The 23586-nt window shown below is 37.7% G+C and overlaps 1 long non-coding RNA gene across 3 annotated transcripts in view; it reads left to right on the top strand.

Annotated features, from left to right (window-relative positions):
* LOC120873646 overlaps positions 1 to 20886 on the top strand; it is a 52540-nt gene extending 31654 nt beyond the window's left edge. Inside the window, exons 2-4 of one of the 3 annotated variants that reach the window (XR_005723505.1) lie at positions 3379 to 3609; positions 14287 to 14363; positions 20852 to 20886. This is a non-coding gene — a long non-coding RNA (uncharacterized LOC120873646). Of the gene's footprint in view, positions 1 to 3378; positions 3610 to 14286; positions 14364 to 18502; positions 18540 to 20851 lie in introns of those variants that run through there. The other 2 variants (XR_005723509.1, XR_005723515.1) reach the window with 2 other exon arrangements.
* The last annotated feature ends 2700 nt before the right edge of the window (positions 20887 to 23586 follow it).

Genomic DNA, 23586 nt, shown 5'->3' with positions numbered 1-23586 from the left:
TAGATCTGAAAGAGGATGACTTCATTGAACTCCTTTCTGTGCAACACAAGGAACTTAATACTGAAGACCTTGGAATTAGAGGCCCAGAGAAAGGACAAAGAGAGACAGAGAAAGAAGTGATTGAAGAACCAAAGACTTTCATGATGTGGAAAATGACAAGAGGATTTTCCTTATTTCAGGAGGCACTGTTAGTTTTTTGAGGTACAGGACCCCAAAGTGGAAAGGGGCAGGAAGGTTGCAGCAACCATTCAGAATGCAGTCAGTGCTACTGTGTCATCTATGACAAGAAAAAATAAGCTACATTCTGGATCATTTTTTTCAAGGGGGTAGATAGAATTGAATCCAGCAAGAAGCTGGAGTGAAATTGCAACTTGCCCTGTGTCTCTTAACACTGACAATGCTTCAGTTCTGCCATGTCCTACCTCCTCTCCTTCCTCCAGCCAGTAACTCTTATCTGTTCACACGATGCCAACCCCTGTATGCCAGCTGTTGTACTGTACTACTGTAACTTTCAAGTACTGTACTGTAAGACTAAAAATGTTTATTTTTGTGTTTTTTAAATGTACTATTTGTGTGAAAAGTAGTATCAACCTATTACAGTACAGTACTAAATAGGTGATTGTGTTAGTTGGGTACCTAGGCCAACTTTGTTGGACTTAACAACTGCTCTCAGAACAGAACTTGTTCCTATGTAGGGGACTTACTATATGTTATATGTTAAATCAGGAAGAGAGAGTCACTAAAGCAGGCTGAAAGGGAAACAATCCATGTCAAAGCAGAAGAAATATTAGTGGTTGCAGAGTAGCAAAGGAATGTATGAATAGTACCCACATGACCTTGTGTTAGACATTGTTCCATCCCATTCGTATTCTTGTTTATTCCATACATAAATGTCTTTAGCAGGCCTTTTGGAATTTTTGTAATTATGACATATTATTCATGATGCCCAGATATTTCAGAATTCACTGACCTAAGACTCAGGGAAAATAATTAAGTGGTGCCTTCTTTTTATTCCTAAATCATGATGGCAAGAGTCATCCCACTTGATTGGTAGAAAGTAATGACCATGAAAGTGTAATTTCACCCAAGGTGTCTCATATGTTTTTCAAGTCAATTTTTAGCCATCAGCATACAGGGTCTGTGGTTGCTGCTGTGCTGAATAGGGTGCCCATGAGCTCACAAGAGTCAGCTGTGCACATTTATTACAAATCCATGTTTAGTGAATTTGTGTCGATAGCTTTAAATTGGCTATGGTGGAAAACACTAAAAACTCCTCCCTGGAGAGCTGGTTGTCAGATATTACCTACACACCATTAAGTTTGCCCTGGTCTTCCTTTCTACCACCTCTCATTTGTGGTTTGATTCCAGTGTTTATGAAGCCTTTTGGAAAAGCCTCACTATTGCCATTCCCATGGTTTCTCTATTTTATTAACTTTGTGGTGTCTCAAAATGAATTCAACAGTGTAGGAGATAGATGGTATTACAACCCTTCTCTGATTTGTTTTATTCCTTAAGAACCTCCTGCCAACTACCAAAATGAGTGGTTCTCCTTCCCTGATGGCGTGTGTGTGTGTGTGTGTGTGTGTGTGTGTGTGTGTGTCTGCGTGCGTGCGCATGTGAAAGTATGGGAAAAGAGAGAGAAATGTTGTCTGATAACAGGAGGGCCAGATGGAGTCAAAAGTAAGCAAGCCATTTAAATTTATTATTTAAAGTTATGCATTCGTTGTGCTCTGTCTACATCTCTTTTGCCCCATTTCCCAGATTAACTCTTCACTCCTTTTCACCCTGCCCTTTGTTCTGGGAAATTAACACAGGGGCTAGCTCAACGGTTCTCTTTCCTCCTAACCCGTTGAGTTTGGCCAAAGGAAGACCTCAGCAGGAGATCTGAAGTTTGAATGATCTTCTCTCTAGCTGCTCTCGCTGGGTTCTCATAACTGGTTTCTGCTGTGTCCCTCTGTTCCAGGCTCAGAAACAGCTCCCTGCTGTCGCTAGTGTCACGATACAACACCATCCCTTATTGTTTTCCTAAAACCTCACCCTGTACCTTAAAAAAAAAATCCTTTCTATTAAGATCTCATCAGTTATCCTGTTTGAGTAGGCTATTCCTTATTCCACTGAGATCTTGGCTGATATGCCATTTAAACTAAGTCATAGTCTATGAAATTTAATATTCTTCTCACTAAAAGCATTTCTAGTTGGTAATATTAATAAATCATATACTCATGTTGTTTCAACTATGGAAAACAAAAAACCTAAGAATAGTTCTGCCAAAAATAGCTGTTTATATTATCTTAATTATTGTACATCTACTTCACCTATCATTTTATGAAATCTTGCCAGAGATTAGTAATTTTTTTCTGAATAATTACACTGGACATAAACAGAAAAAGCCATAATCAAAGATAAAAATAAGGATAATGAAGGAATATTGAGGATACCGGCTCTCAAAATATATGTAAAAATATTTTTAATGTATATTGGTATAAGAAAAATATAATAATCTTATCAGTATGTTAAATATACAGGATGAATCAAAGCAAATAGATTCCATTTCATGAACACTCTTTCTGGGTTCAGTTACATTATGGTGACTATCTGGTGATATAATTTGGTTTAAAGCAGAGTGGTGTTAGAAAATCTACTCTCGTGTTAGCCAGATCCTGAGTTTCACATTATTTTGTTGAAGAGTTTCTGGAAAAACATTTCCCTACTCATTTCTTCTCAGAAAACCATCAGGAATTAATCAGGAAACATTTCAAGCTCTCTAACCTTCTATGCTTCAGGCCATCCTGAGTCAGTCATCTAGCTAAAATGTTGCTCCAATGCTAATGCAATCTCAAGAGAAAGAGGGCACTCTCACTTTGACCTGCAACTAGGAGAAAGGTCGTGTGACATGACTGATACTTTGTGAAAGCGTGGGAAGGAAATATTGGGTCATTTTGTTATAACCCAGGGACTGCACAGTTTGTACAAACTATGTATTCAACTGAACAAGGGTTTTGTTAACATTTCCTCTCCTTATATTTTCTATTAACTTACCTAGTGGCTATAAAAATGTGATCTTGTAATTCAACATTTAAATTTAGTTTTATCACATTAGTGATAAAAATGGTGAATAAACCCAAATAAGAAAGAAAAGATTTTAAAAATGTATATATTGTATATAAAATGACAATATGTATACATGGAGAGAAAAAAGGCCTAAATTATTACCTTATTCACTCCAACTCTCAAAGGTTGAACATAATGATTTGGACATATTAAGACCTCAAGACCTGTTTATTGAATTTAATGCAAATATTTGAAATAAAGTTAAAATTGCATTGTCTTTTTATGAGAGAAGTTCCAAACTTAAGCATTTGTTTTGTTTTTTAACAGATAATGAAAAGTTAATCTGCTTACAAAACCTTGGCAACACCAAAAAAAAAAAAAAAAAAAACCCAATAACTCCTTTAAGATGCTGAAGATTACCTAAAAAGGCTTGTCAGCAGAACCATGACACACGGAGACGTGGTACCTGATGCTCCCTGGCTGAGGATTCTTTCTGATGAAATACAAGCTACCCACCTGTGACTAAAGGTATTAAGAGTGATGAAAAATATGGACAGGGTAAGAATTGCTTAGTGCTGTGAAACTAATCCAAAATGTACATGAATTCTAATATTTTATGCTCATTATAAAAGAGGTCTCTGATGTCTTAACACACCTACAAAACCATTGATTCAGATATATTCTTTTACTTTTACAAGAATCTCCACTCATGAGCTCTCAACTCAATAGTTAAGTGAAGTCACTCACTCAGTTGCGCCCGACTCTGCGACCCCACGGATAGTAGCCTGCACCAAGCTCCTCCATCCATAGGATTTTCAAGGCAAGAGTACTGGAGTGGGTTGCCATTTCCTTCTCCAGGGAATCTTTCTAACCCAGGGATCGAACCCAGGTCTCTTACATTATAGACAGACGCTTTACCGTCTGAGCCACCAGGGAAGTCTCAACTCAATAGCAGCATTAATTCTAAAGAAAGTAAACAATATACATTAATCAGGTATAAACTTTCCCAAGTTGTCATATATAATTAGCATGAACAGTTTTGAAGAGGCTAGTCATGCTGTTATTAGAGATGAATTGAGGTTGATAGGTTAAAATATTTTCTTGATTCTCTTCAGCAAACAAGACAACACACTTGTTTTTGTTTGTTTTCTTTTTCAGGGTTGGGGGGGGGGGGTTGGGTTCTGTCTTTTTTTTATTTTTGGTGGTAGAGGACAGTTCATGTATAGATCCAACATCAGAGAGCATTGAACCAAGAAGTGTTAGGGCAAAGCTGAGACTAGGGTACATTTGAGATCTCAGTACAGAGCCAAGGTTGTAGCAATAGTTTCTGACAAAACTGAGGAGTGATTTGAAGATAGAATTGTCGGAATTTGTAGCAAAATTGGTGATCTGGACTAGCAAAGCAAGACAGAAGACACTTTCAATCCAATTGCATATTCAGGAAGGGACAGGCTACACTGTAGTAGGAAAATGACCCTTGAAATCTCACCAGCTCAATGTATAAAAGTGTATATCTTGTTTACCAAAAGTCAGTTAGAGTTTGGTAGCTCTGTATAGCAGGGCCTTTTCCAGTAGTACGACAGATACCTAGGCTCTTTGTATCTTCCAGGGCCACCATCAGAAATTCTTATTTTCCAGGGTAACTACACTGAGGGAAAAGAAAGCTGAGAATTATCACGACTTCTCACTGCTGAGACTTAACATTGGTATGTGTTCTAAGCCTTAAAATCTAAGGCACAGACCATAGAACTCATCAAATAACTCATGTGCTTTCCTCCATCTTCCAGTCTCTATGTAATTAAGATCAGGACAATAAGATTACTTTTGGCCAATAGGCTGAGTGGCAATGGTGTGTCATCTCTGGAATGAGACATTTAAGAGCTAGTGTGATTTCATCAAGCTTTTTCTCCCCCTGTCATATGACTGCAGTTCCAAATGATAGATCTACAAGATTGTAAAGAAAAAAAAAAAAAAAAAGAAGAAGAACCTGTTTCCTAAGTCACTGTTTAGAAGGGAGCTGTTCTATATAGCTACTGGACCCACATATGTCTTTGTGTGGGCAAGAGCAGAGAAAAGTTGTACCTGCTAGGCCTTAAGATTTGGAATTTGTTTTCAAAAAATAACCAAGCCTATCTTTACTGACACAGCAGTGAAGATGAGTGCTTCAGAACTAAGTCCTCCAGTGGGGAAAGTTATAGTGCTCTTGGTTTCCTAGAATCCTACTACTGCTGAAAGATGAACGTTGTTGTTGTTCAGTCTGTATGTCATGGCAGACTCTGCAGCCCTATGGATTGCAGCAAGCTTCCCTCTTCTTCACTGTCTCCCTGAGTTTGCTTCAATTCACATCCATAGATTTAGTGATGCCATCCACCCTTCTCATCCTCTCATCTCCCCTCTCCTCTTGCCCTCAGTCTTTCCCAGCATCAGAGGCTTTTCCAATGACTTGGCTCTTTACATCAGGTGGCCAACGTGTTGGAGCTTCAGCTTAAGCATCAGTCCTTCCAATGAATATTCAAGGTTGATTTCCTTTTAGATTGACTGGTTTGATCTCCTTGCAGTCTAAGAGACTCTCAAGATTCTTCTACAATACCACAATTCGAAAACATCAATTCTTCAGCACCCAGCCTTATTTATGGTCCAACTCTTACATCCACACATGACTACTCCTACAGCTTAGTATTAGACATGAAATGATTGGACCAGATGCCATGATCTTTGTTTTTTGAATGCTAAGTTTCAAGCCAGCTTTTTTACTCCTCTTTCACCCTCATCGAGATGCTCTTTTGTTCCTTTTCACTTTCTGTTATTACAGTGTTATCATCTGCACATCTGAGATTATTGCTATATCTCCTGACAATCTTGATTCCAGCTTGTGATTCATCCAACCCAGCATTTTGCATAATGTACCCTGCATATAAGTTAAATAAACAGGGTGGCAAAATATAGGTTGACATACTCTTTTCCCAATTTTGAACCAGTTCATTGTTCCTTGTCAGTTTCTAAGTGTTGCTTCTTGACCTGCATACAGGTTTCTCAGGAGGCAGGTAGGTTGTCTGGCATTCCCATCTCTTTCAGAATTTTCCACAATTTGCTGTGCTCTACGCAGTCAAAGGCTTTAGTGTAGTCAATGAAGCAGAAGTTGTTTTTCTGGAATTCTCTTTCTTTCTCTATGATACAATGGATGTTGGCAATTTGATCTCTGATTCCTCTGCCTTTCCTAAACCCAGCTTTTATCTCTGGAAGTTCTGGATTCACATGCTGCTGAAGCCTCACTTGAAGGATTTTGAGCATCACCTTGCTAGCCTATGAAATGAGCACAACTGTATGATAGTTTGAACATTCTTTGGCATTACCCTTCTTTAGAATTGGAATGAAAACTGACCTTTCCCAGTCCTGTGGCCACCGCTGAGTTTTCCAAGTTTGCTGTTATATCGAGTACAGCACTTTAACAGCATTATCTTTTAGGATTTTAAATAACTCAGCTGGAATACATCACCTCCACTCGCTTTGTTTGTAATAATGCTTCCTAAGGTATGCCTGACTTCACACTCCAAATGTCTGGCTCTAAGTGAGTGATCACACCCTCATGGTTATCTGCATCATTAAGACCTTTTTTGTACAGTTCTTCTGTGCATTATTGCCACCTCTTCTTAATAACTTCTGCTTCTGTTAGGTCTGGGGCTTCCCTGGTAACTCAGTTGGTAAAGAATCCACCTGCAATGCAGGAGACTATGGTTTGATTCCTGGGTCAGAAAGATCCTCTGGAGAAGAGATAGGCTACCCACTCCAGTATTCTTGGGCTTCCCCGGTTGCTCAGACAGTAAACAATCTTCAGGCAATGTGGGAGACCTGGATTCTATCCATGGGTTGGGAAGATCCCCTGGAGAAGGAACAGCTACCCACTCCAGTGTTATGGCCTGGGGAATTCCATGAATAGAGGATCCTGGAAGGCTAAAGCCCATAGAGTCACAAAGAGTCAGACAGGACTGAGCCACTTTCACTTTCTGTTAGGTCTTTGCCATTTCTTTCCTTTATTGTGCCCATCTTTACATGAAATGTTACCCCAGTATCTCCAATATTCTTGAAGAGATCTCTAGTCTTTCTCATTCTATTGTTTCCTTCTATTTCTTTGCATTGTTCACTTCAGAAGGTTTTCTTATCTCTCCTTGCTGTTTTCTGGAACTCTGCATTCGGTTGGGTATATCTTTCCCATTCTCCTTTGCCTTTTGCTTCTCTTGTTTTCTCAGCTATTTGTAAGGCCTTCTCAGAAAACCACTTTGCTTTCTTGAATTTCTTTTTCTTGGGGATGGTTTTGGGCACTGCCCCCTGTGGACTGTTACCAGCATCTGTCCATAGTATTTCAGGACTCCATCTACCAGATCTAATCTATTGAATCTATTTGCACCTCCACTGTATAATCATAATGGATTTTATTTAGGTCATACCTAAATGTTCTAATTAATAGCATTATATGAACAAGGGTAAGGCTATGCAACAAGAAATATGTCTCTGCAGTTTAGAAGCAGTGATACATTTTAAATATAGCAGCTAGTTTTTCCAAAAAAGATTTTATACTACCCCAACAATGTTTCTTCACTCTTTTTCAGCACATAAAACAATCTGATAAAAGTTGTTTTTAAGTGATGCATGTATCCAGTTCTTTTATTAAAATAAATCTTCTCAATTTACCTTTTCTCATATCAAAAATAATTTCAGGTATATTTAATTGGGCATGACAATTCATGGGGTCGCAAAGAGTCGGACACGACTAAGCGACTGAACTGAACTGAACTGATATAGATTACAGAAACTGTAGACTCATAGTTTCACTTCCTGCATAAAAGATACTATTAATATTTTAAATGTGTTGGCTTTAGTTTTTTTATAATATATTTGGAAGAAGAAAGGGCCTGACTCTCTCAAAATTGGAAACAATTCATATTAGATAATCCTAGGAAAACAAGCCAAAAAACTACTTTTACTAACTCTACAGATTTTAATTTAAATATAAATTGTACATAGTTTGAAATTACTTAATGGGAGACAGACATTTTTGCCTCTGGAAGAGCCAAATTTCATGATTGGGAAATGTACAGTCAAAGAAACGATGAAACTATATCTTAAATTTTGCTTTAAGTTTCAAATCCTTTGGTTTCACTCAAGATATATGAAGTCAGGTTTATGACTAAGAAAGCCACTTCTTCCCTCTCATGCAATGAATCAGAGGCAACGGGGTTAGCTAGGGCTTAACATGGATTAAAAGCAAGAGAAATGCTAAACTGTCAAAAGTTCTCTTTTTAAGACAATAACAGGAAACAAAACATCCAAGCACTATTTAAAATTTACAGAACTATTACAGACCTAGGAATTGTTTTATCACTCAGAACAACATAAAAGAGATGTCTTAAAGATATCTTTTATAGAAAAAATGGGAAATCAGCCTTATTATGAAGTCATTATAATAAGAAAATCTTTCTCCTTTTGTTTATATTTCTCTAAAAGTTGATTTTGTATACATTATTCTTTTAAACATCTTACCCTTTGTTATGGTAAAGAAAAAAAATTGCAAGTGAATATTTAGAATCTCTTGTATCTCTCACATACCAGGAGAATTTTTCCCTTGTCCCCATAATTTGTGGCTTGGTTGTGCAGCCTGGAATAGTGAGTGAAGGACGAGAATAAGAACAGTATACTGTAATCCATCTGATTGATTTTCATTGCTGAAAATCAATGAAAAGTTATTCACAGTAAAAAAAAAAAAAAAAGAGTGAACAGCAAGGACAGGAGATGCAAGAGGCTAGGTTTAAAGAAGATGTTAGAAATTGAAGGAGAGGGACTTGTGTTGTAATCCAGTGGTTAGGACTTTGCTTCCAATGCAGCGGGTGAAGGTTCAATCCCTGGTTGGGAAGCTAAGATCCTACATGCCTCACAGCCAAAAACCAAAGCAGAAAATAGAAGCAGTATTATAACAAATTCAATAAATACTCTAAAAATTATTTTAAAGTAGAAATTAAGAAAAAAAGAAAAGAAATTGAGGGAGAAGATTGGGATTAAGTTGCCATTCTGTGATGAGTGTATCTTTGGAGTAACTGAAAGAGAGATAAAAAGGATTTCTATGTTGGGTTATGTGTTATGAATGGAAGCCTTCCCTTCCAGAGGATTCAGTAAAAATTAAAGAGCCCCTCTGTCAATTAGAGATGATTTTTCTCAATAAAACACTGAAATGGGCCAAAGAGTAACAAGCTTCCTAAGTTGTCTTGACTTTTAACAAGATATTTTAATTATCTAAAAAAAAAAAAAGAAGTTCACCAGACATCATTTTGTTATACCAAGCCAACAGGAAAACAACAAATAATGATTGATCAATGTGGTTAATCACTGAATGAAGATTCTCAAAATAACAGACTGGACTCAGGACTTATCTTTCAGCAAGGAATGCTTCTACTTAGAAGTAATAGAAAACAGTCTAATAGAAGTTTAACAATGGAGGGACATTTTTCTTATATCACAAGACATCTGAAAGTAAGGCTGTGTTGGCATTTGTTCAGCAGTTCAATAATGGCAGACCTAACATCTCTGTTAACTTCTTTTCCTCTCATAACTGAAATGTGTCTGCCACTTTACAGTAGCAAATCCTTGAGATGAGAGAGAAACTGGTTTGACCCTTCTAGCTCATGAAGGAGGACGGCATGGGGAGTAGAGTGGCCTCAAGAAGGAAGCTTAGAGAAGACTTCAGAAAGTCTTTTGTGTAGTTCAATATTATCTACTTCATTTGATTTCTAGGGATGTCCCACAGAAAGCAATGTTTTTGGTTTTTATGGCTTTCCTGTGACTATCCTCACTATTCAGATATTTCCTAACCTGGTAAATAGCCGGTTGAAACCAGAGTCAGGGAATAAGGTTGTATCTAGGCCCTGAGGCATAAATTATTCCTTCCATCCAACTTCTTCCTGAAGTAGACATCTTTTCACAAAGCAGGGTTAACATAAGCAATTTGGCATATATTTTTATCAGAAAAATCAGGCATTTTAATTCTGAAAATGAGCTGTCTTTTGGGTAGCAATAGAGGGGAAAGTTATACCATGAAGGGCTTTATTAGTGATATGAAGTAACTGGCATATTTTATAATCTTAAAATCTCTAGTAACATAAAGGAAATGATGTTCTATAGGAAAAAGATTGAGTTTAGTGTGGTTCCTGACTCAAAACTTTTATATTTCCACCTGGATGATGGAGATTTGAAAACTCAAGGGCTATCCACCAGAACGAAGTCAACATAGCCTATGCCACCTACTTACATGTGCCTTCAAGCATGTTAAAAGAACGCAATAGAGTATAGCTTGCAGCATCCTTGATTTTGTGCAGCACCACCTTTCTGTATGTTTTGTTTGGCTGACTGGAGTGGCTCTGGTCAGTCCCTGTTTAATGAATATGAACCTCTTTGATCTGAGACATTACAACCCTGGGAAATAATGAGGAAGTATTCACTAGGAGTATTTTGTTGTTGTTGTTGTTCCTTACTGTGGGATCTATTACCACATCTCTCATTTAGCACTGGTATGAGATTAGACCTTGATCATTCTAGATACCTTCCCATGTGTGCTTTTCATCTGAGTTTACTTGTCTCTTGAAGTTGAAGAGCTGGGAGTGCCCTGGATGGATAGACTTTGCATCAACAAAAAGCTGAGTTTTTTCAGGTGGCTCAAAGAAAGAAAAGAATACAACCGGAAAAAAGTATTTTGTTGCACAATATGCAAACATTTGTACTGACTTGTAGAACAAGTTGGATAAAACACACCCCTGACTAAGATGGATAACATACAAATAGCCTATTCTTCCTACTGATTCTAGCACCATATAGAATGTGTTTCAATTTCCTTATTGTTACAGATTGTAAAAAGGAAAAAAAAAACAGATTTTGGTGCTATATAGATAGAATTGAAAGGTGACAACAATTGATATAATCTAAAAGTGGTAAGAATAAATATAGTGTAGCAGTTGGCATGCAGTTAGAGGCTCAAAGAGTAACTGTTGAGTATCTGAGCTGCTCAGAATTCTACAAATTTCTGAATATTTAACTCAAATTAGATAATAGCAACAGGTGCATGCATGTGTGCCAAGTCGCTTCAGTCGTGTCTGACTCTTTGCAACCCTATGGACTGTAGCCCACCCGGCTCCTCTGTCCATGGGATTCTCCAGGCAAAAATACTGGAGTCAATTGCCATGCCCTTCTCCAGGGGATCTTCCCCACCCAGAGATCGAACCCACATCTCTTCTGTCTCCTGCAGTGGCACGCAGGTTCTTTACCACTATTGCCACCCGAAAAGTGAAAGTGAAGTCGTTCAGTCGTGTCCGACTCTTCGCAACCCCATGGACTGTAGCCTACCAGGCTCCTCTGTCCATGGATCTTTCCAGGCAAGAGTACTGGAGTGGATTGCCGTTTCCTTCTCCAAGGGATCTTCCCGACCCAGGGATTGAACCCAGGTCTCCCACATTGCAGGCAGATGCTTTACCATCTGAGCCACCAGGGAAGCCCCTAAACAGGTACATATATATGTATATATATTTTGTACAGGGCCAAGATCTAGGTGCTCTTCTCACATGAACTCATTAATACTTGGAACACTTTAAAGTAGGTGCTGTTTTTATTCCCATTTGTTAGGTGAAGAAACAGAGGCTTTAAGCAACCTGCCCAAGGTCACACAGCTAGTAGGTATTAGAACTGGGGATTTGAACTCAAGTTAGCTTCCCAGGTGACACTAGTGGTAAAGCCAATGCAGGAGACACAAGAGATGAGGTTTGATCCCCAGGTCAAACTGATCGCCTGGAGGAGGACATGGCAGCTCACTCCAGTATTCTTGCTTGGAGAATCCCGTGGACAAAGGAGCTTGACAGGCTACAGTGCATAGGGTCACAAAGAGTTGGACACAACTGAAGCGAATTAGCACCCGCACACAGCTGTCTCTGAGCTCTGCACTCTTAAACAGTGCACTATACTGCCTCTGTAGGACTTTAGGGATTATCTAATCTAAATCAAACCTCCCAGGAGATCTCAAGCATTATTGACACAATTTGTTAGATTAGGTCTTCGCTTTTTCAATCCAGACTCACATATCTGCCATTACGTCAAAGGAGAGACTAACAATCCAATCAAAGGAAATGAGTGGTGGTGGTAGTGTTTAAAGGTTAGATGTTTTGTAGTTTTAAATAAATAATGCAATTAATATTTAACTATTCTTTTAAAAGTCATTCAATCTGCTTGGCATAGAGTCAGGTTAAGCAAGAGTTGTTGAACAGAATCAAAATAGTATTAATTTGGAGATTGCATGTTAAAATTAGTGCAAGATCCCACCTATAATAAACAAAATCAAAGTTTAGGAATTGCCAAGGGTATTTAAGGATAATCATATCCTTAAACAAACAAACAATTATATCAATACACACACAAATAATGAATAATGACTCCATGTAAACAGAGCTTATGCTTCTGTTACATGTTTCTTTTTTTCATAATTTATTTATTTTTGGGGTGTGCTGGATCTTCCTTGCTGCATGGACTTTCCCAGTTGTGTATGAGCGTGAAAATGAAAGCTGCTCAGTCGTGTCCGATCTTTGTCCATGGAATTCTTCAGGCCAGAATACTGGAGGGGACAGCCTATCCCTTCTACAGAAGATCTTCCCAACCCAGGAATTAAACCAGGATCTCCTGCATTGCAGACGGATTCTTTGCCAACTGAGCTATCAGGGAAGCCCTGTCCAAGCAGGGCTTGTGTCAGCTCTGTCTGCACGAGCTTCTCATTGGTGTGGCTTCTCTTATCGCTGAGCATGGGCTCTAGGGCATGCTTGCCTCAGTAGTTGCAGTGCGTGGGCTCAGTAATTGCAGCTCCCAGGCTCTAGAGCACAGGCTCAATAGTTGGGGCCCATGGGTTTAGCTGCTCCATTGCATGTGAGATCCTCCTGGACCAGGGATAGAACCTATGTCTCCTGCATTGGCAGGTGGATTCTTTACTACTGAGCCACCAGGGAAGACCCTGCATGTTTTTTATTATAATGTATTTTGTGTGCAATTTCCAAGAATTAAATGAAATTACTCAATAACTCACCTTCCTTTTTGATAACAAGGTGTCAACAAATAAGACCCAACAGCTTTTGAATAACATACACTGCTGGTTATCTTGATTAAAAAAAAGTTTAGATTTAAGACATCTTTCCTTATATCCCCAAATGCAATTATAAGGCATGATAATTGTATCAGACATTGTAGTAAATAAAAAATAAATATCATTAACAAAGCCCCAGTGGGGATATGTGGACAGATTCCATTTATCCTCTAGTCAGCTTCTTAATGATTCAACCTCTTAGTCTCTGTGGTTTTCCTGCCTTTCTGGACAGGTGACAAGGCCACTGACTGCCTAAGTTTCCCAGAACATTCTGCTGTATGCCAGGCCCAGCTAGCACAGAGCAGAATGGTTGACTCTTCATAACATAAAAGTAACAGATTCTTTGAATGACATTAGCACTTTGGGCTTCCCTTGTAGCTCAGTCGGTAAAGAATCTGCCTGCAGTACAGGAGACCCGGGTTCGAGCCCTGGATTGGGAAGATCCCCTGGAGAAGGAAATGGCAAACCCACTCCAGTATCCTTGCCTGGAAAATCTCATGGACACAGGAGTCTGGTGGGCTGCAGTCCATGGGGTCACAAAGAGTCAGGCACGACTGAGCAACTAACAGTTACTTACGGAACAGCACCTTTAGCACATGATAAAATTGAGCAAGATGTTTTTCTCAAGTGTAGGCCATGAGAATGAGGAAGAGGAAACTTATCTCTGAAGAGAGAGTAATCTGATATACTAGACATGTACCAGCAGCTGGGCAAATAGCTGATTAGAGGAGTAATTTAGAAGAGAAAGTTACATGGAATTAGAGTAAAAAACTAGGGTTCAAATGTCAAATTGACCACTTTTTAGTGCTTTGAGCCTGAAGAAGTCTCCCATCTTCTCTAAGCAGTGATTCCTTCACCAGTAAAATCTGATTAATAAAACCAATTGTGAAGATAATTTTTGAGAACTAAATAAGAATATGCCTGATAAGTGTTTAATATAGGGCTTATATGCAGTAGATGATAAAAATTTTGAGATAAATCCAAACATCATGTTAAATTTTTAAAAGTGGCTTATATGTCATATGGACTTTTATTGTCCTTTTTAATTTTTCCATTTTTTCCCTGAATATCTGCAGATGACAAAGGATGTGCACCAAATGCAACGTGAAGACAAATAATCAAGCAAACGGGTTTTATGAGAAAAGATGAAAAGGTAAAGGATACACACCTTGTCTTACTGCATGAATTGCATGCGATCTCAGTTGTATCCAACTCTATGCCACCCTAGGGACTGTAGCAGCCCAGGATCCTCTGTCCATGGGATTCTCCAGGCAAGAATATTGGAGTGGGTTGCCATTTCTTCCTCCAAGGGATCTTCCTGACTCAGGGATCGAACTTGAATCTCATGTCTCCTGCATTGGTGGGTAGGTTCTTTACCACTAGCACCACCTGGGAAGACCTATGCTATGGTACATAAGTACTAAAGTCTACCATTGACCTAATTTATTATCTTGTTAAAAATTATACACCATCACGTACTTGGCAATAAAAATCTACAGTTCTTATTTTGAGAAAACAATGTGTACAGGACCTGATGTACAGGTCCTCACAAAAAATCAATTTGCATTTGTACCGTCCTGCTTCAGAGGTAGGTGATAGCGCCCCCTACTGACCAATAGTGTAGAGGAAAACATGCATATCCGGTCACACCTCGAAAAGCTACTAAGAACTTACCTTGTGGGTCTATAGGTGGGAAGACATCTAGATAGATAAACACATAAATGCAAGTACACACGCAAAACCGCCATCTGCATGTATATCACTTTCACTCCTGCCCCTCATGCATAGGCTTGACGAATGCTGAGTATATGGAGAACCTGTTGATGCAACTGAACAATATCCTCTTCTATATATAGCAGGAGTACAATCTAGGTGAACTAATGTAGGTCTTTAATAATAGCTACGTAAATCTCCATGCCAGGCACCAAGACAGTCTTTATCTATTTATAAGTTATTTATGTTTAATGCTTGAAGTTTTGAATGTGCAGTCTGCCATTCTAGAAGTACTAGAGGTCGATACGATGCATTAGAACTATGGACAATGCACGGGTTAGTGCCAAAACCTTTCTACCCTATAGAGGTTTACAAAACTACCAATGACATCAGACACTAAGCACTTAAGACACCATTTTTTTTCCTTCTACTATATTAGGAACGTCAATGGACAGACAGATCATTTCAACTTGCAGCATTCACCCATTTCTAGTATGAAATTAAGTAATTTTCTACTTATATAATAAAGTTTATCTACACATTTTCTTGATTTTGATTCATTGCAGCAAACACACTATACATCAGCTGCTAAGTCACTTCAGTCGTGTCCAACTCTGTGCGACCCAATAGACGGCAGCCCACCAAGCTCCAAAGTCCCTGGGATTCTCCAGGCAAGAACACTGGAGTGGGTTGCCATTTCCTTCTCCAATGCATGAAAGTGAAGTCGCTCAGTCGTGTCCAACTCTTAGCGACCCCATAGACTGCAGCCTTCCAGGCTCCTCTGTCCATAGGATTTTCCAGGCAAAAGTACTGGAGTGGGGTGCCATTGCCTTCTCCGATACATCAGCAGATCCAGACAATATTTTAATTTCATCATTATGAGGCACTCAGGAATCAGTAATGCCTGCATTAAGTTTAACTACTGTCTCATAGTGTTTTATTAGTTTCTGTGTCAGACTCTAATTCATTGAACTGTTTAGTTGATGATCAATAGATGTCTACTCTGGGCCAGGCAGTAATTCTAAGTGCCAGCTATGCAGCAATGAGTCAACCAAGCAAAATCTCTTCCTTCTTGGAGATTACATTCTAGTGGGGAGATATGAATGTTCCCATTAAGTCACACCCAGACTCTGAATATTTCAGATAAGTAAAAGTGAGTTTTCATCATTCCTTTAATGAAGTTTGGAAATGTGAGTTTTTATTCTCTTATGATTGCCTGGACACTGTAGCAGACCTGTTTTTAGTAAGCATGTGGCTCTATTTTAGTTTCTTGTGATATTTTTAAATGGGTCTAAAAATGCTAATAGATACCTTATGACTATCAGATGTTGTGAAATAAAAATGTGAAATTAGTGGTGCTCACGATGTGTAACTTAGTGGGAGATGTGTGTGTGTGTAAGAGAACTTATTGCTATTTCTTTAAGACCTTGATCTTTTTCCAGTCTCCCAAAATATAATCCATCTCTATCACTAAATTTACCATTCTCCTCATTTGCAGGGAGTTATAGAGAAACTCTAAATAAAGCATGCTTTGAAAAATCCTCATAAGCTTTAAAAGATAAGGAAAGATCATCAAAACAAAAATACCGGTATAAAGACCCAAGTGGGGTTCATGCTTAAGGTTACCTTCTGCTAAAACTCTGTTTTTAACCTATTCAGATTAAATTTTTGAAGCCAAAAAATACCTTTTCCAAGAGTGATGTGTGAGCATGTTTCTAAGTCTAGATTTGACTAAGGAAGGCAGCTGCTTTACCATTTAGCTCCAGGTTGTATTGATTACCGCTGGGCTGAAAAGTAATGCTACCCATGCCCAAATGCAGGGGAGACATGTGATACAGAGTCTCAGCTACTCTTCATGTTACTAATACCAGCACAATAAGAAATGGGTGGCCTTAATCATTACTGTCTCTCCTTAAAATTGGGGTTTGTTGAGGTTTTATGCTATAAAATGTGTCCAAGTAGTAAGGAGCAGAGATTGCATTTAGCTAATATACTTTTATGAGGATTCTCTCTCATGTCTCTATAAATATGACCATGAGAGAAAAATAAAAATACCAAAGAGAATATTTGAACCAGGTTATGACCAAGTAGTACAGAAGAACAAACACTGGTAAGGTCCAGTGAAGGTAATTGGAATGTAAACTTTTCCTTGGCTACCCAGGTGGCACAATGGTAAAGAATTCGCCTGCCAGTTCAGGACTTGCTAGAGATGCGGGTTGGATCCCTGGGTCAGGAAGATCCCCTGGAGAAAAAAAAATGGCAACCTGAAGAAAGAAAGAAAGAAATTGCCTGGAGAATCCCATGGACAGAGGAGCCTGGCCTGCTACAGTCCATAGCATCACAAAGAGTCAGACACGACTGAAGTGACTCGCACACACAGAAAAAAAATGGTATCTAGAAAGATAGTCCTGATGTACCTATTTGCAGGGCAACAGTGGAGAGGCAGGCATAGAGAACAGACTTGTGTACATGGGGGCAGGAGTCGGGAATAGGAGGGAGAGGGTGGGATGAATGGAGAGAGTAGCATGGAAATACATGCACTGACATGTGTAAAATAGATAGCCAGCAGGAATTTGCTGTGTGAATCAGGGGATTCAAACCAGGGCTCTGTGACAACCTAGAGGGGTGGGATGGGGTAGGAGGTGGAAGGGAGGCTCAAGAGGGAGTGAACAGTATACCTATGGCTGATCCATGTTGATGTATGGCAGCTCGTTTTTAATGTTAAATATCCTCCCTGCTATTATCCACACATTTCTTTTCTTATTCCCTCTGCTGTTAGTATTCTTGGTTAGTAGAAGGGAAATGATTCAAAACTATTTGTAGACGCCTTCTTTGCTTGCTTGCTTAGTGGCTTCAGTCGTGTCCGACTCTGTGACCCTATGGACCATGGCCTGCCAGGCTCCTCTGTCCATGGGTATTCTCCAGGCAAGAATATTGGAGTGGGTTGCCATTTGGTTCTCCAGCTACCTTCTTTAAGTAAGGTAAAATTCAACAGATAAATGCAAGTTCTTTCTCAGCCTTCAAGAGTCTTAGTCCTAAAGAATAATGCTTAACATAATTGCCATGCAGTTACTCCACTTTTTTTTTTCTTATTTGCAGAAAACTACTGCAATCATGTATTTAATCATATATTTACATTTGTAAAAGTCTGAAATGGTCTTGTAGACAATTTGTAGAATTCTGTATCTTTTCAAGTGTCAGTGTTGATAATTGGTCTTCTGGAGGAGGAAACAGAGAGCTTTCATAGCCCCAGCAACTCAGGTTGGAAGCTTCTTCACACTCTAAGACTTAGAACTCACGAAGAGAAACAGAGGGAAGATTAGAAGTTTGGACCTTGGGGTGTTAGCTTGACTACTTCCTTGTATTCTCACTTGGGTCAGTATGAGAAGTTATTCTCCTTAATTGTAATCTTTAAAAAAAAATTTATTGGAGTATAGTTTCTTTACAATGTTGTGTTAGTTACTATTACAGCAAGGAGAATCAGCCACACTTCTTTCCCACTTAGATCACCACAGAATACTGAATAGAGTTCTCTATGCTATACAGCAGATTCATATGAGTTATCTATGGTTTTTCCAGTGGTCATGTATGGATGTGAGAGTTGGACTGTGAAGAAAGCTGAGTGCCGAAGAATTGGTGCTTTTGAACTGTGGTGTTGGAGAAGACTCTTGAGAGTCCCTTGGACTGCAAGGAGATCCAACCAGTCCATCCTAAAGGAGATCAGTCCTGGGTGTTTATTGGAAGGACTGATGCTAAAGCTGAAACTCCAATACTTTGGCCACCTCATGCGAAGAGTTGACTCATTGGAAAGGACTCTGATGCTGGGAGGGAATGGGGGCAAGAGGAGAAGGGGACAACAGAGGATGAGATGGCTGGATGGCATGAGTTACCGACTCGATGGACATGAGTTTGAGTGAACTCTGGGAGTTGGTGATGGACAGGGAGGCCTGGTGTGCTGCGATTCATGCGGTCTCAAAGAGTCGGACATGACTGAGCAACTGAACTGAACTGATATAGTATCAATGGTGTAGTCTTAATTTAAAATGCTTCTTGTAAATTACAAAATTAATAGTGTACTTGAAAAAAATACTATGTTATTTTTCTCTTGAGTTACTTTTCAAACTTCAATTTTGGGGAGTGAAGACTATATTCATTTACTATATTCATTATATCATTATATATTCATATATTGTCATATATAAGTGAATACATTCACTATATTCATATTCATTATATCTTTAACAAATAACCACAAATTAAGTGACTTAAAAATACACAAATTTATTATCTTATTCTGCAGGTCACAAGGCCAACACAGTTCTCACTGGGCCAAAATCAAGATGTGAGCACCGTCTAGGGGAAAATTCATTTCCTGCTTTTTGCAGCTTCTAAAGCTGCCTGTATTCTTTGGTTTGTGCTTTTTCCTCCAACTTTGAAACCAGCAACATAGTATCTGACAGTACATCTGTTGTCACACCTCTGCCTCTGACTCTCCTCTTCTAAGAATACTTCCACTTTTAATAACCTTTGTGATGACATTAGGGCCACCCAGATAGTCCAGGAAAATCTCCTTAATTTAAGCAGCTGATTAGCAACCTTAATTTTACTGCAACTTCAGTTTCCCTTTGTCATGTAACCTAGTTCACAGGTTTGGGGGCATTAAGACATCCAATGGGAGGATATTTTTCAGATGCCATTATTTTGCCCACTGCAGAGACAATAGGTGAGAAGTACTTAAGTAAATCTGATAATATAAAGTCAGTTGATAAATCCACTTAACAAAACTTGAATTAAAGCTTTCAACCTCACTTCCAGATTATGGGATGATTTAATAGCTCATTTTAAATAGCATGCAGACATGATTTTAATAATATTCCCTAGAAATTCACTTAAAAATTTTTGAGACTATAATTGATTTTTAAGTTTCTTTTTCTGTCTCAAAAATAAGCATATATAAAAAGATAACAATGTTTAATAATGGAAAATCTACTGTTCTGCCTTTTTCCCTTTAGCTTCTTACAATGTATATAGGCTCTGATGAAGGAAAATGATAGTTTTATGGAAGGAAAGAACATTTCCTTCAACAAGCAAACAAAGAAAAAGAAAAATGGGAGAGAGAAAAGGTAAATTGGAATGTGTACTTTATAATTCAAAGTTTGGGCCTGGTAGAGTCTCAGTTAGAAGCTTTTATTGTATCATTCATTGCTCTGTCATGGTTCAAAGTTTTATTTGCAATTTTTTGAATATAAACCCTCATTTTTTTCAGTCACAATTTATGAGGCAAAGTGCTAGATTCCAGGATTATAAAATGGAATAAGGGTGACGGCATAAGGACATATAATTTCAGTGCAGTAAGGGAAGTGTGGTAAGGCAGATATTTGTGGATTATTAGGGGAGCAATAAGAAACTGAATCTAACACATCCTGGAGAAGAATAGCAAAGACAGATTCAGGAATAACCTCTGAGCAGATGAATGCCTGAGCTGAGTGCTAAAGCATAAGAATGTATGGGTAGAAGTGGAACACATGTTCTATGCTCAAGGAACACCATGAAGGGGAGTGTGAAGAAGCCCCTAGTGTACCGGGAGTGCCAAGCCTCTCCTTGTCACTGTGGTCAGCTTCTCTCCACTCTTCAAGATACACCTCAAACCCATCCGCTCTGGGATATCGTCTCTAACCAGCTTTACATAATCAAACCTCATTACCACAGCACCCTATTTACTTCTTTAGTGGTATTTATTACAATCTTTAATTATGTAAATTCACATGTTCAGCGTTTTGCTTCTTTTTTCCCCTCACCACAATCTAAACTCTACCAGATACTCTCTCATCAGCGCATTTTTCTAAAGGTTTTCATTAATGAAATAGCTGCAGTGATTCTAATGATACTTTCTGGGAAGATTCAACCTTATTCTTCCTTGTATTTCAGCTGCCCGTGAACTGCAAGGAATCAGAGTGGAACTGGAAAAAGCCCAGAAAAATGTGAAACTTGCACATGGTCATCCCAATGCAGCAGTGTCCCCATGGAAGATGATTTCTTGGGATTTGGACAAGGGAGAATAGACAAGCTTGGAAATGTCATCCTTTCTCATGACTTAAAGTAACCAAAATAATTTTTAACAGCATTAATTTTTGGCCTTTAAGTAAGTGTCTTTCTGATATTTGAATCTGTATTGCAGGACAGTGTATTAAAAAAACTGAAACCATCACATTGCTTGACTCCATAAGCAATACTTTTGAAGGCATTTATTTCATGGCTATCCAAATATATATATATATGCTGTTTTCTTTTACAGAGCTTTTTTTTTTTTCTCTCTCTCAAAGGACTTTTGAAAAATCACTTCACAATGTCATGTTGAGAGGTAGGTTCCGGCTGTTAGGTGAAGCACATTATCTGGATAAGTGACTAAATTCATACTGTACCACAGCTTGAGAATCTTCAAAACTGTATCTTTGAAAGTGAAATCTATTCTTTCTGATTTTTGTAGAAAATAGTCAGATGTGTATCTTTTAATTTAGAGTTCTACCAAATCACTGGTTGTATTAATAACTAACACACACACACATATACACACACACACACTCACACACATGTTTTCTTAGGCTGGAAATAAGGAGTTAGTTGCCTAAGACTAGAGTTTTTATTTTCCATTCTTTCCAGCATCTGGTAGCTTAGAACCAGACACACAGGAGGTACATAAAACATACCTGATGAAGACTCAGCCATGATGTCCCAATGGGTTCACAGTCCAGCATCTAAATTTATTTTTCAGGTAAAACAAAATGCTTCCTAAACTTAACTTTACATGAGAGACATTTTCTTTTCACTCTTTTTATTTAGAAAAAAATTTGATAAAATTTATATGTAAGAAGCATATATCTTAAACAGACCTTCTTTTGATTAAAAGGGAAACAATAACCCCTCTTATCTTAATACGATGACTTGTCTGCATTAGATCTAAGAAAGAAAAAAAAAAAAACAACGCACAATTATGTTTATTTCCAGTTGGAATGGACAAAATCAGAATAATGGAGCCATCCAAGCCAAAAACAGTAATCTTCTTAATCAAGATTATCCTTTAAGACTACAGAAAGACTGGGAGGACATCTCATTTGCTTTCTCTTCTTCCTGCAGCCTCCCACCATGACTGGCATTATAACTGATCTTTAGTTACTAATGTTATTATTGATTTTCAGTGGTGAAACTTAATCATTAGTTATCTTACAAACTGCCATTAGCTCCTTTGCTATATTTAATTTTTAAAATTATTTTCAGTATAATGAATATTTATTTTATTCTTACTATCACAGCCTTTTCAGATTTACTTCTTTGACATATTCTCATCTGTAAGTAGCATCCTAGTTATAACCTTAACTGTTATGAATGTTTTCTATCTTGGAACTGTACATATTTATTTCTGTTACAAGATATAACATGAACTTTAAAAGAGGTAAAAGTTCCATGAAAGTAATCTCGTTATTATTTAATAGTGTTCCCATAAATGTATATAATATCCCTAAAATATTTATCTGTTTTTTAAAACTTTATCATACCTGATAAATCAACATGGATTCCATAAGAAATATTTCAAGATGACCTGAAAGTTAATGAGTTACTAAGCTAGGTTCAAAGCTCAAGAAACCCATGAAATGTTATAAGAAACACTTAAGTTTTGAGTTTGCAAGTCTTGGAAGAGAATTAATTTTATGACCAAAAATAAAATAGCGTACGGTTATAAACATGAGTTTTCGTTTATTTTTATCACCTCAAATCCCTACTCTCATTCCACACTTCTTTAAAGCACTGATGTTTGATAGCATCAGAGCAAATTAAACAAGATGATGGCTGGCTGAAGTCATTTGAACAAATGATTTTTATTAATAAAATATCAGCTATCATTATACATTGTTATTTAGAGGAAATATAAAAATATGACTCCCACTGGTTGTAACATTAATTGCTTAGAATCTTGTCACTGTAAAAATTTTATACACTGTAGAATTTTTAGTTTATACAACTAAAATTTATGGTGATACACCACTAACATTTAGACCATTATTTAAAATAATTATGTGTTCTTTATGGAAGAATGACTTTATCTCTAAAAGACAAGACTCAACCATAAATATGGTGTATATTTTTCTTTCATGATTCTTGTAGATAGCCAAGGTTCAGGGAATAAATAAAGTGGAAAAGTGTCTTAGAAATATGATTGAAAATACAAAATTTTTCAAGATATTTTTAAGACTTAAAACACTACACTTGATTGCATATCCATTCATTCCACACTTATCTATTAAGTTAATATTGGCTATCCTCTTGGGATACTTTAGTTAATAAAATGTTCATTTTTATATTTACCCTTTCTGTTTGTTACCTGTTTAGAGTACAGGTAGAAACTTTCTGTGAAACATATTTCCAAATAGTCTTTAAAAGTCTGGTATTGTGTTTTATAAAGTTATTCTTACAGCTGTTTTTCTCCCCTCAAATGAGCACCCAGTTACTTGAAAAGATTTAACTACAACAGCAACGACCCCCTCGATTTTTATAGTTTTAAGCCATTTCTCACAAATTTCTGGAACATTAAAAAATATTTTCAAAATGCACATCTCAAAATTTAAAGTATATGTTATTTCATACAGGATTCTTTGCTTTTTATAAGT

Source organism: Oryx dammah, unplaced genomic scaffold (assembly GCF_014754425.2).
Source record: "Oryx dammah isolate SB20612 unplaced genomic scaffold, SCBI_Odam_1.1 HiC_scaffold_1, whole genome shotgun sequence".
Classification (NCBI taxonomy): Eukaryota; Metazoa; Chordata; class Mammalia; order Artiodactyla; family Bovidae; genus Oryx; species Oryx dammah.
The sequence above is the reverse complement of the archived record's forward strand: the minus strand, read 5'-3'. Positions and strand labels throughout refer to the sequence as shown.